Here is an 11,068-nt window from a genome sequence, read left to right on the forward strand (position 1 = left end):
GTATCAGCGCTGAATAGATTTTGCATGATAACACGAAAGAAAACACATTTTTGACGATACTGGCGAATATTAAAAAAGACAATAAGCAAGCATCTCTTAACTTAACTAGACGTTGTTGGCCTATTCAAAGTTGAATTAAACGGTACACCAGTAAGAGAGCTAATTGGCTTGAGATCAAAGCTATTTCCATTTAAGAGCGACACAGATGACAAGAAAGTCTGTAAATGTAATTTAAAATTCATGTGGTTAAACATATATTATAGTTTCATATGTACAAAGGTTGTGTGTTGAATCATTAAGACAAATTTCAACAATGATATACCTTAAGTCGTATCAGCATGATAAGATGAAACAAAAATAAACATGTCATGTACTGTTGATAATCCATATTGAGTAAACATTATAGATACATTGCCTTTCGCTAATTGGCTGTTTAAATTACTCAAATTTGAATACAATAGCTCTTTGCATTAGTTAAATAGAAAGGACACACATACTAGACGCACCTAATGTACAATTTGTGTTTCAGTGGCATGTGTCAAATTAAAAAGGTGAGTGAAATAACAAAACAATTGGAAACTTACAATTATGTTAAAGGTTTCATTTTTTTTCTTGAAAGAGATATAAACATACTTCGAGCTTGTAAAATTAAATACACGTGATCCTTAAATATACATACTACAAAAATATGAAAGACTGAGATATTCCTTCATCATTTAAATATGACTTAATTTGACGGACAAAATAAAAGTAAAAACAATCCTGGTATAAGTTCAGTTCATGAGGGACTTCAGTATCAGGGTACGAAGACAATTCATGCTGGGGTTTCTGAAGGAATGAGTCAACAAGATTTAAGAAACCAAAACACCGAAAACTAGACGGAGAAGGGTTAATGAAGAAAATGTTGCTGAGCAACCATCTTATAACATTTCAGAAAGTATATTAAAGCCATGCAAAATTACACAAAAAAAAAAACGAATGAAAAATGTGATGAGAGTTGCTGATGAAACTGAAAGTCGAATGAATGTTCTATTATAACTAGATTTTTTTAATTCACTACTGACAATAACGTGATGCACATCTTCCAACAAGAAGCAGGACTGCAATCATAGGAATATAATTCGTTTAATCCAGGGACATAGCCACAAACCTACACAACAATGGAATAACATGCCTTTTTGTACAAACCTGGTTCTAAAATATTAGGCCATGCTTTGAAACAGTCATTCGATACATATGTTAAGATCAGTTATAATCAGGTGTCAACAGCCTTTTGGCATGCGTACGAGTTGTAGGTTTCTATTGAATGTACTAAAAACGATAACTAAATAAAAGGGACTAATATATTTTGGCACACAGCACTCTACAGCTGAGTGGACCTGTCACCGAAGTTCTAACACGTTGCGGCTTCCCATAAGGACGTCATATCTAATCCAAATATTATTCAGAAAGCTGAAGAAAGCTGCAAGCCGCCAGAAAAAAAATTAAGAAGGCAACCAATAAAAGACATGAAACAAGTATTTTAAGTATCACAAAGTACTATGGGAAAGAAAAGATGTGATAAATAAATAGTTGATATCTGAAATTGATTTGGTCTTTTAAAAGAATTAAAAGCAACATTAGGTAGTGACGAGTATCACGCGGTTCAGTCATTATTTAACAGGGATTTATCATGAATGACTCAACCAACCAGTAGTTTGTTGCCTGATAACATTCTGCCATAAGTAGTATAAAACCGTGAAATATCTGCTTCCATGATAGTCCTTTTTCACTAATCGTATATTTTTAAATATGCACTCATACTCTTCCACGAGAACACCTCTGGCGCTATCTATATGTTTGTAATTGAAACGATACACTCGTTGAGTATGGGAACATCACTCGTGCAGTTTTGCAATTCCAACGATACACTCGTCGAAGAGCACGAAAACATCACAAGTACAGTTGATTCAATCAATAAACTCATAGAGAAGTATGGAAACATCACTAGCGAAGTTATTATTTTAGTAAAGCTTTGTAGTAGTATACAGATGTCGCATTCTATATGTCACTGTCGTTTTCCATAAACTTAAACTAAGAAATAGAAAAGAGCGAAAACAAAAATGTTTGTAAAATTCAGCAAACAATTTAGTTCCCTAAAACAGAAAATGATAATTTCAAATGAAACTTACAAGAATGCGAATTAAATCCAAAATAGTCCAAAATGTTATATCACCAGACGTAAAGTTTCTAATTAAATTCCAGTGGTGTTCGAAATAAGATCCAGCTCTGAAGATGTTGATGTGCCTGTAGTGGCCTGTGACGTGCTGATGTATGTAACAATATTGTTTTGATGAATCCTAGTAATATAATCTAAGATGTCCTTGTCTGAATTCACTGTACTTCTGAGGTAATGTATCTGTCCAAAAATATTACTAAGCACTTTGTAATTCCAGAGAATAACATTTTGAATAAATAATTCCAGCCCAAATCAAATACCGAACACAACAATAAACCTAGGCTGCAAGCAGCATTTTCTGCAAATACTATGTCTTTATGGAATTTTCCATTTTAGAACCACCTGTTACTAAATTATAGTACAGAATGTAGTATACATCACGTAGGCTAAGTATTTTATTGGGGAATTCCAAAAATCAATGATCCCGTCTTTAACAAATGTTTTTACGTCTATTTATAGTGATCATAATATTAAACCCACACTGAAAGAGAAAATATTAGCAGTCGTATATAAAGGGATTTCTTAGCCAAACCCTATTTTTGTACTTGGGCGACAACATGACTTTTACCACCCCACCCCGTCAATATCTCCCAATGTTAGTCTAAACAAATACGAAAACAATTTTGTTGGGGCAATCAAAATCGATTTCTTAGTTGATTACCTAACTCGAGGACCTATCAAGGAAATTATCATCATCGTCGAACAAAAATAGGGTTTGGCTAAGAAACAATCCTCTTATATACGACTGCTGCAATTTTTATTATATTTTTACACAAAATTTACACAGCCATGTGTCGAGGTATTTTTAAAGTCTCAACCTTTGCTATTATATAACTCATCATCACGACAGAACAAGTACAAAGTAATCTTTCCGCTGATAAGCGAACCAGGTTATAACATCTTGACAAAATTTCCATGTGAGACTATCGATTTATCGACATAACTTTTTTTTTAGCTCGCCATCAACCGTGATCGTAGTGTATTTATTCTGAGATATCGGATTGTAAAGATTATCAATAACACGAGAAAGCGACGCTGTAACCCAAGCAACCGTACTAAAATAATCTGAATCCTCTTTACGAAAAAGAGACAACTTTATCTTATTTCTGCTTTTGTAATATTTGTTATATTTCTCATTGTCAAACATAATTGTCATATGCTTGCCTCGGAAAAGAATTAATCTTTAACGTAGTATCCTCTACTTTAAGATCTTCCATTATTTTTCATATTTCACACAACATTTTACCATTCGTTTTTTTTGACATTCACATAGAATTTACGGAATATTGTTTTTCGTATTTTATAACTCTGTTTGGTGTCATATCAACAAACAAATCATCTTTGGCTTGCAGTTCCTGTATCAGATCCAAGATGATAAACTTTTCCCCTCTGAGATAAGCTCGAAGCTGATAGAGAATTTTGTTGAAGGCTGCTATTGCTTTTTGACACAAAGTATTTTTGTTCTCGTATTTAGACTCGATCTTTTTGTTTACTGCCGATGGAGCTATACTTACCCATTATACTTCTGATGCTATCAGATGTAAGTAACAATTGAATGTAATTTAACACCCCTATTATTTTATGTTTTCTGGTGCGTCTGACGCAGTAAAATTTTTATGATAGTACTTGTAGCATTTGATCAGCTCATCCACGTCGTTGTCTGAGAGACCTTGTGAAATATGATTGAAATCAATCTTTTCTTTTCTTTTTTTGTCATTACGAGACTGTTTCAGTAATTATTTCAATTGACGCAGTAAAGGTGTTTTCAGCGGCAGCCTTATCAATCAGCGCACAAAAATTGTTATTAACAGGATCAGCAAGAAAATCTCTGCACTTATCATATATTTCCGATCAGATATCACTATATCTGCTATCTGTTAAAACTGTACGATCTGTGGATGAAAATTGAGGATCAAAATTTGTTGGTATTTTAGTCATATCATTGATTCTATCACGATAAATATCTTCTGTTTTATCGATAACACTAACAACATAGCATAACTGTCTCAGTTTAAAACTTTTAAGTACTAGTTATTGCCTGAGAATTGCATATTCTGTTGCAAAACTCAATAGACCGCGAATATCTGCTTCTTCTATATTTATGTCATTGACGGGTAGGTTTAGGTATCCAGCAATCAACTCTTTGATAGTTTTGTATTTTAGTTCTGCCAGCATCTTTCCAGCTTCCTTTTCATAGTTTTTCAACGCAATTGTTTTAGAACTATGATACGCGTCATAAATTGTATCAACATAAGGTTCTACAGTTGTAATATCGTCAAGCTCCTGAAAAATATGTCTTGTTCAACATACGACTTAATCCTATGTTATTCTTATATTGCGTTTAGTGCAGTATTAATGTGTTATACGTGTTACCTTTTTATTACCGGTGAGAGAGTCTATTAGAACTAGATATTTTGTTGTTAGCAGGTTAGCATCAGTACTATTATCTACCATTTTCAACAACGTCTTTTTATCATAATAGTCCATGCCTTGTACACGAAATATTCGACGTTTAACAAATGTGTCTTTGAGCTTACGATTTTAACAAACCTTGTGTTTCCTTGTTTCAGCAAGCTTATTAAGCACATTGTGAACATGTGATTTTGTTTACCAACATGTGATTTTGTTTTAACAAGGATAGATTTGTCGAACGTCAAAATATTTTCTTTATTTAGTTGAAGCAACGTATTTACCACCAACGACTCAACTTTTAATTGCTGTTCCTCACAGTCACTTAAAATACAGTATTTACTAATCATTTTAAAGTCTCTGGTTGCGTATCTCAGCTGAGAGTCTCTCATTTCTGCAACTCTAACAAAGTTGTCACTGTTTTCATTTACACCGGGTGAATCTAAAGGTAATTGTTGTATTCGAGCAAATATAGTTACCGCTCTTTATGGGTTTACTGAATCAACATTAACCATTTATATCTCTATTTTCGAGTTTAGTATAAAATTATAAAACTCTGTTGCGACTCTGATACTGTTTATTTACAAAATCGGACAAATCAACAGGTACATACGTAGACGTTATCTTATTGAAAACCATATCGATCGCACCTGTCATTGTGCCTCCTGTTCTTTTCTAAGATACGCGGCATCCACAGCAGTAATTCTACTTGCTGATGCTGCACTTATTTCAGCGTCAACGTATTGTTTATTTGTAAGATCCGATGCGGCAATTGCGTGATAAGACGAGGTGATTTTGTTAGCGCCTATATTTAACGTGAATGGCATTGTATCCCAGATTTTGTCACAAAATTATCCTTGACAAACTTTACATTTGTTACAAAATCATTGCTAGTCAACATTGTAATATGGAGTTGAAAATTAAATATTAATTTCTATTAAATATTAATTTCAATGTCTATATTGCCAGCCATTGTTCCACCAGTTAGTGACAACATCGATCGTCTTAAGCTGTGCATAACACACCGCTTGTGTGCTATTTACGGCAGCAGGAGGATATTCCGTTTCCAGATTTATTATTTTATTAACTGCCATGTTTATCGATCCAGTCATTGTCCCGCCCTTCAGCGATAGCTTACTGTTATTGATCTTTTTTACTTGAGAATAGCTTACAGATTGTGTTTTATCTACGTTTATAGGTGGATATGTTGTTTCAAGATCTAGCACTCTACACCGTCACTGTATCTCCAGAGTTTTATCTGTTAAATCTGCGCCAGTTGTAGTGGTTGTAGTTTTTCTTCTGTTAAGCTTCCGATTAACGTACCATGTTTTGTGTAATGGCTCAGTCTTTTTGTTACCGCGCGATAAATTTTAACTTTGACCGCCGGCTAAAATTTTGTGAATACCATATATAGAATGAGCATAATTAACATTGACACGGAGCGTTTGATCAAACATCAACACAACCACGACCTACCAGACTGTCATTATCTGATAGTAGGACGAACTGGAATGGGCAAAACTAACTGCTCATGAATCGTTTACTTAACATCTTCGACTACGATAGGGTTTATATCTACTCAATAAATCCACAGCAGGACAAAGACCTGCTTGAGTATAACGAAAAACTAAATAATGAACTTGGCGTTGGTGATTATATTTTTTATTATGAAACAACCCGAAGATCTCATTCCAATTGCCGAGCTAGATTCAGATGAGCATAAAATAACTGTATTTGATGACATCCTGCTAAGCAATGCTGAGATGAATAAGATACAATCTTATTTTTCACTGTCGCGCAAAAGACAATGCAATGCAGTTTTTATAGCACAGGGCTTCTATAACGTGGATCGATTCATCAGGCTAAATACAAGTTGTTTTGTATTATTCACTGGACTCGACAACATTGACGTACAAAATACAGCATGAGAGCAGTGCGGAGATGTAATAAAAGATAAATTTGCAGAACTTTATCATGACGATTCTGGCCAAGGATAGGACAAATTCTTTTTAATTGATAAAATAGCACGTGATCGAAATAACATGTTTATTGTGGAATAGACAAGTTTTTCGATTGTAAAAATTAATCTATCCGATATCCATAAAAAGGACGCGAAACGAATAAAGTGGCATCAAACGTTCTAAAAAAATTTCTAATAAACGTTCTAAAGAAATTTGTTGCGACAAGAGCCGTGTATAAGAAAAACGTTGAGCAAGAACGTCGCTACAACAAAAAACAGACCATCTTTATCGAGTATAAAATTATTTTTGTCATGTTAACAATCTAAACTTTAGCGGGATTGACATTCCTGATGCTGAGAATCAAATGCCAAAATTTGAAAAACAAAAAAAACAAAACAATCTCCTGTTACCACGAGATATTAACGTGTTTGGTGTTGATGAGGAATCACAGATGATGTCTCCAAGATATATCAGCGATCGAGCATCACAAACAACAATAAATGTATTGTTTCATACAAGCAGTACGCATAAATAAAAACTTTAACGGGCTAGTCGGAGGTCAGTACAACAAGCATAAATACAATACATATTTCTGTGTCAGATGCTTGCACGGCTGCAAGTTTCTGCAAGTACTTGATCAACATCTAGAGTATTGCTCTGACGTACAGCGGATACATATGACTGGTAAAGATGAAAATATATTATAATTTACAAACTACAGACACAATATGAAAGTGCCTTTTTTATTTACGCAGATTTCGAGGTTTTTTTACGTCCAGTGCTAGGTGCATAAAATAACCCGGATAAATCTTCGACATTAAAAACTCAAGAATATATTCCTTGCGGAGTAGACATATAAAGTTGTGTGTGATGTTGATAAAAGTTTATAAAAATAATGAAGATTTATCGTGGAACAGATCTGCTGTTTGGCTTCTGAAAAAAATACTATCAGCGAGGTTGATGTCATCATGATGTTACTCGTTAATACAACAGCGATGAAACCGCTGAAAATAAAACAAGAAGCTGATTTTGCTGCAGCAGAAATATGTTATATTTGTGATCAGGCGTTTACGCTTCAAACTCGTGTGAAAGATCACTGTCAAATTACTGGTAATTATCACTATCCAGCACATGACAAATGTAATATAAAATATACCGCACCAGATTTTGTTCTTGTTGTCATTCATAATTTTCGTGGTTCTGATTTTCATATTATTGTTGAGGCGTTTGGCAACAAGGATATAAAGTGAAAACGACAAGCTTTTAAAAATATTATAATTTATTTCCCTGGAAAAAAATACTGTAAAAATGAAAACAAATATGAACTTAAGGTTTTAAGAAATCAAATCCAAAAATAATCCAAGAATAAACCACGAATACAATTTTAGAAGTACTAATAATAAAATGTTCTATTGATTTCAAGTTCGAGTTCCGACAAAGAATCCAAGATGGAAGACGCTGACGTATGCTGTAACCTGTAGTGTGTTAAGTCTACAGTTCCTTGTAGAAACAAGAAATATCACTCCGGTTTTGGAAATCCGAATAAATATTTATAGGAGCTGTCTTTGTTCAAAAATTTCTTAAGAGCACACGTATTTTCCAGGAAAAGAAGAATTAATCCTTTTGAATCCAAGTAATATGAAATAACTCTAAACGACACAACAGTCACTTTCCACTGTAATAGTCCAACTCACTGAGAATATTTCTCTAGTGTCTCTAAAACACAGGTATCGTATTCTAAAACGCAGTTTAAAAAATCCCCAAGTTGCGAAATCGAAAAAAGGGAATGTCACTTGATCGAGTTTATATCAATGGCGCCTAACATGACCCTGATGAAAACCAATCATTTTACTCTAAGAAATAAAATAAAAATGTTTACTTTTAAACCAAGTAGTCCCCATCAAGGCCTCGACAACAATCAATCATTTTAAAATAAAAATAGAACTTATTTACATGCTACTAGTAATTTTGAATCAAGGTTATGGTCCAGGTCAACACCTGGTGTTTATTAACACAAACAGTGAAGGTTAAACTATTTTCTGGAAATATTATCATCTCCAGTTAATCAATTTACATTAATAAAAAAAAATAAAACTGACAACCAAACAATTAAATTGAAACAAATATATATTAAATCAGATATAAATCAAATATACATAACAGTCAGCGTTGCTGATTACGATTCTGCTAAATCGTTTTGGGATTCGTTCGACTGCAAAGCTTCGGTGATTATCATAACTTGTATCTTATCACGGATATATTGTTCCCGCAGATATATTTGAAAATTTCAGAGATGTCAGAGCTGATAACTAAGGACTTGACCCAACTTGGTATTATTCAGCACCGGGACTAAGCTTGGATCGTCGTCCGTCAAACACAAATAAAGTTGGCTCAGAAACAATTCCCTTTTATAAGACTACTGTGGATTTTTCGAGATTAATAAAAGTTTACCACATCTATTTTTGACATTCACACAAAATGCAATGCAATAACCAATCTAAAAAAAATCAACCTTGCTAAAGTTAACATCAGAATTTTTATATCCTAACGCGAATGTGTTAATGCCATCAGAAGAATATCGCTTGTCATCAACATTAAGCAGAGCAGATTTTATGATAACATTAGTTTCAATTTTATGACAAATAGATTTTATTGTCATCATCTCAACATAACCAGAAAATCCATCTAGCGCAGCCTTATATTTATTGAATCCTATCACCTTATAAACTACATTTATTCTGAAGCCTTTTGCTCGTTTGTTAACTTTATTATCTGAGAGTTGTAAACAGTACATTTTACTCCGAACTCCGATAAACTAAACGACAGGAACAAACTTTGCTTCATTATTTAACTTTCTTATAACATTTTTGTTATTGTCACAGTGATATCCGCTGTTTGTTTTAAAGATAATCTAAAAGATCAAATAATTCTCGGCTATCGTAAAACTCTTGATAAATATCACCAGATTCTATCATGTACATTAGCGAGTCATTGTCTGTAAATAACCGCTCTTTATCAGGCTACTTAACCTTAACAAAATCGTAGTGGAACCCGTACATTAACTTCTTTGATATCTCAAGTACTGCCATAGCGACAAAAATTGGCTTGTTCAACTTCAAGTTTCTTTCTTTTGTGAACAGCTACTAGATTTTCATTAACTATTTTCATACTAACAAAATCATCAGATGTAAAAAGTTTATTACGACGTTACATGTTATTAACGATCACAATACTGACTCGCTTTCTGATATTTCCCAAAGTCTTGCCGAAGACGCCGTTCTCCATGAGCTTGAAAAAGGCCTCAACAAAATTGTTTTCGTATTTGTGTAGACTAACATTGTGGGATGATTAGGGTGTGTGTAACAATCATGCAGTCGTCCAAGTACAAAAATAGTGTTTAGCCAAGAAGCCCCCTTATATAAGATTACTACATTAGATATGTATAATTTAGTCTGGAACACAGTGAACATAATCTTGGACAAAGTCATGTACAAAATATAGCTATCCATAGAATATAATGAATAAAAAAAGCTAACAATGAAAATGTATGTAACAGTTTTGTTCGTGGGTAGTAAGTCTCCACCTCTGAAATTGTCACCTGAATCTGCAACTTCTTCCTATCTCTCTGACTTGCTGATCTCTTCTAAAGACGGCTGTTCTCTCTCCAGAGGAGTGGTTACGGGGAGCTCAGGGCAGTGTGGCACCGGGGCGATGGATGAAGGAAGGTCCAGCTATTTGATAGCAGGTTCATTCTTGCCAGTCCGAGTTTTGGAAGGGTCCACCATGCAGAATTAGCAGTTGCTTGTGTGGTCAGTGGGTTCCCGCTAAATTCTTGGGATAGCGAACTTCATGGCTCTCTTTTCCCCTCTGTACTATCCTTCAAAAATACATTTATTACACACATGATTAATGTCTAAGAGATTCTCGCAACATTTTCATATATGATATTTGTTTTCTTCTCAATAACAATGAAAATTGTGAAACATTTGAAACTTTCTCAATTTTACACATTTTAAACAATTTTATAACATAAAATTCCGAGCAACAGTTGTCCATCTTACCTTCCAATTTGTTTGCAGTGCTCGCAGACGAAATGAGGTGCCCAGGGTTTGTCTTGATCCCCAACAGGCATGCCGAAATATGCCTTGGAGGCCTCACACATCTAGCAGATGCTTCCACGGAGTACTTTTTCGCTCTTATCTTGATAAATTGGCCGCAGACATAGCAAAATGCGTCTGCCGGATGCTTGCAGCCTCTTGATGCCATCTAAGAAAAATGCAGATATATATCCACTTAGGCAGATTGAACTAAACTAAACTAGTGGGCTTAATGCCTCTGTATTTATACTACTATTTATATTACTGTTACGTTCTAGAAAGTTCTAGAAGTTAGTCCAAGTTTACCCAGCACTGAATCTATCTGGAATATTCTGCAAGATAGGTAAACTTCAAAATATTACTATCCATGAACAACAACAAAA

The 11,068-nt window shown here is 34.1% G+C and overlaps 1 long non-coding RNA gene across 1 annotated transcript; it reads right to left on the bottom strand.

The window, feature by feature from the left end:
• Positions 1 to 8,784: 8,784 nt before the first annotated feature.
• LOC149796971 (uncharacterized) lies at positions 8,785 to 10,849 on the bottom strand. The gene is made up of 2 exons (XR_016421486.1): positions 10,650 to 10,849; positions 8,785 to 10,465 (listed from the first exon to the last, which is right to left on the bottom strand). It is a non-coding gene; the product is annotated as an uncharacterized LOC149796971 (long non-coding RNA).
• Positions 10,850 to 11,068: the final 219 nt, after the last annotated feature.

The sequence above is a fragment of the Sinohyriopsis cumingii genome, chromosome 6 (assembly GCF_028554795.1).
Source record: "Sinohyriopsis cumingii isolate HCF-2022 chromosome 6, ASM2855479v2, whole genome shotgun sequence".
In the NCBI taxonomy this organism is placed as follows: Eukaryota; Metazoa; Mollusca; class Bivalvia; order Unionida; family Unionidae; genus Sinohyriopsis; species Sinohyriopsis cumingii.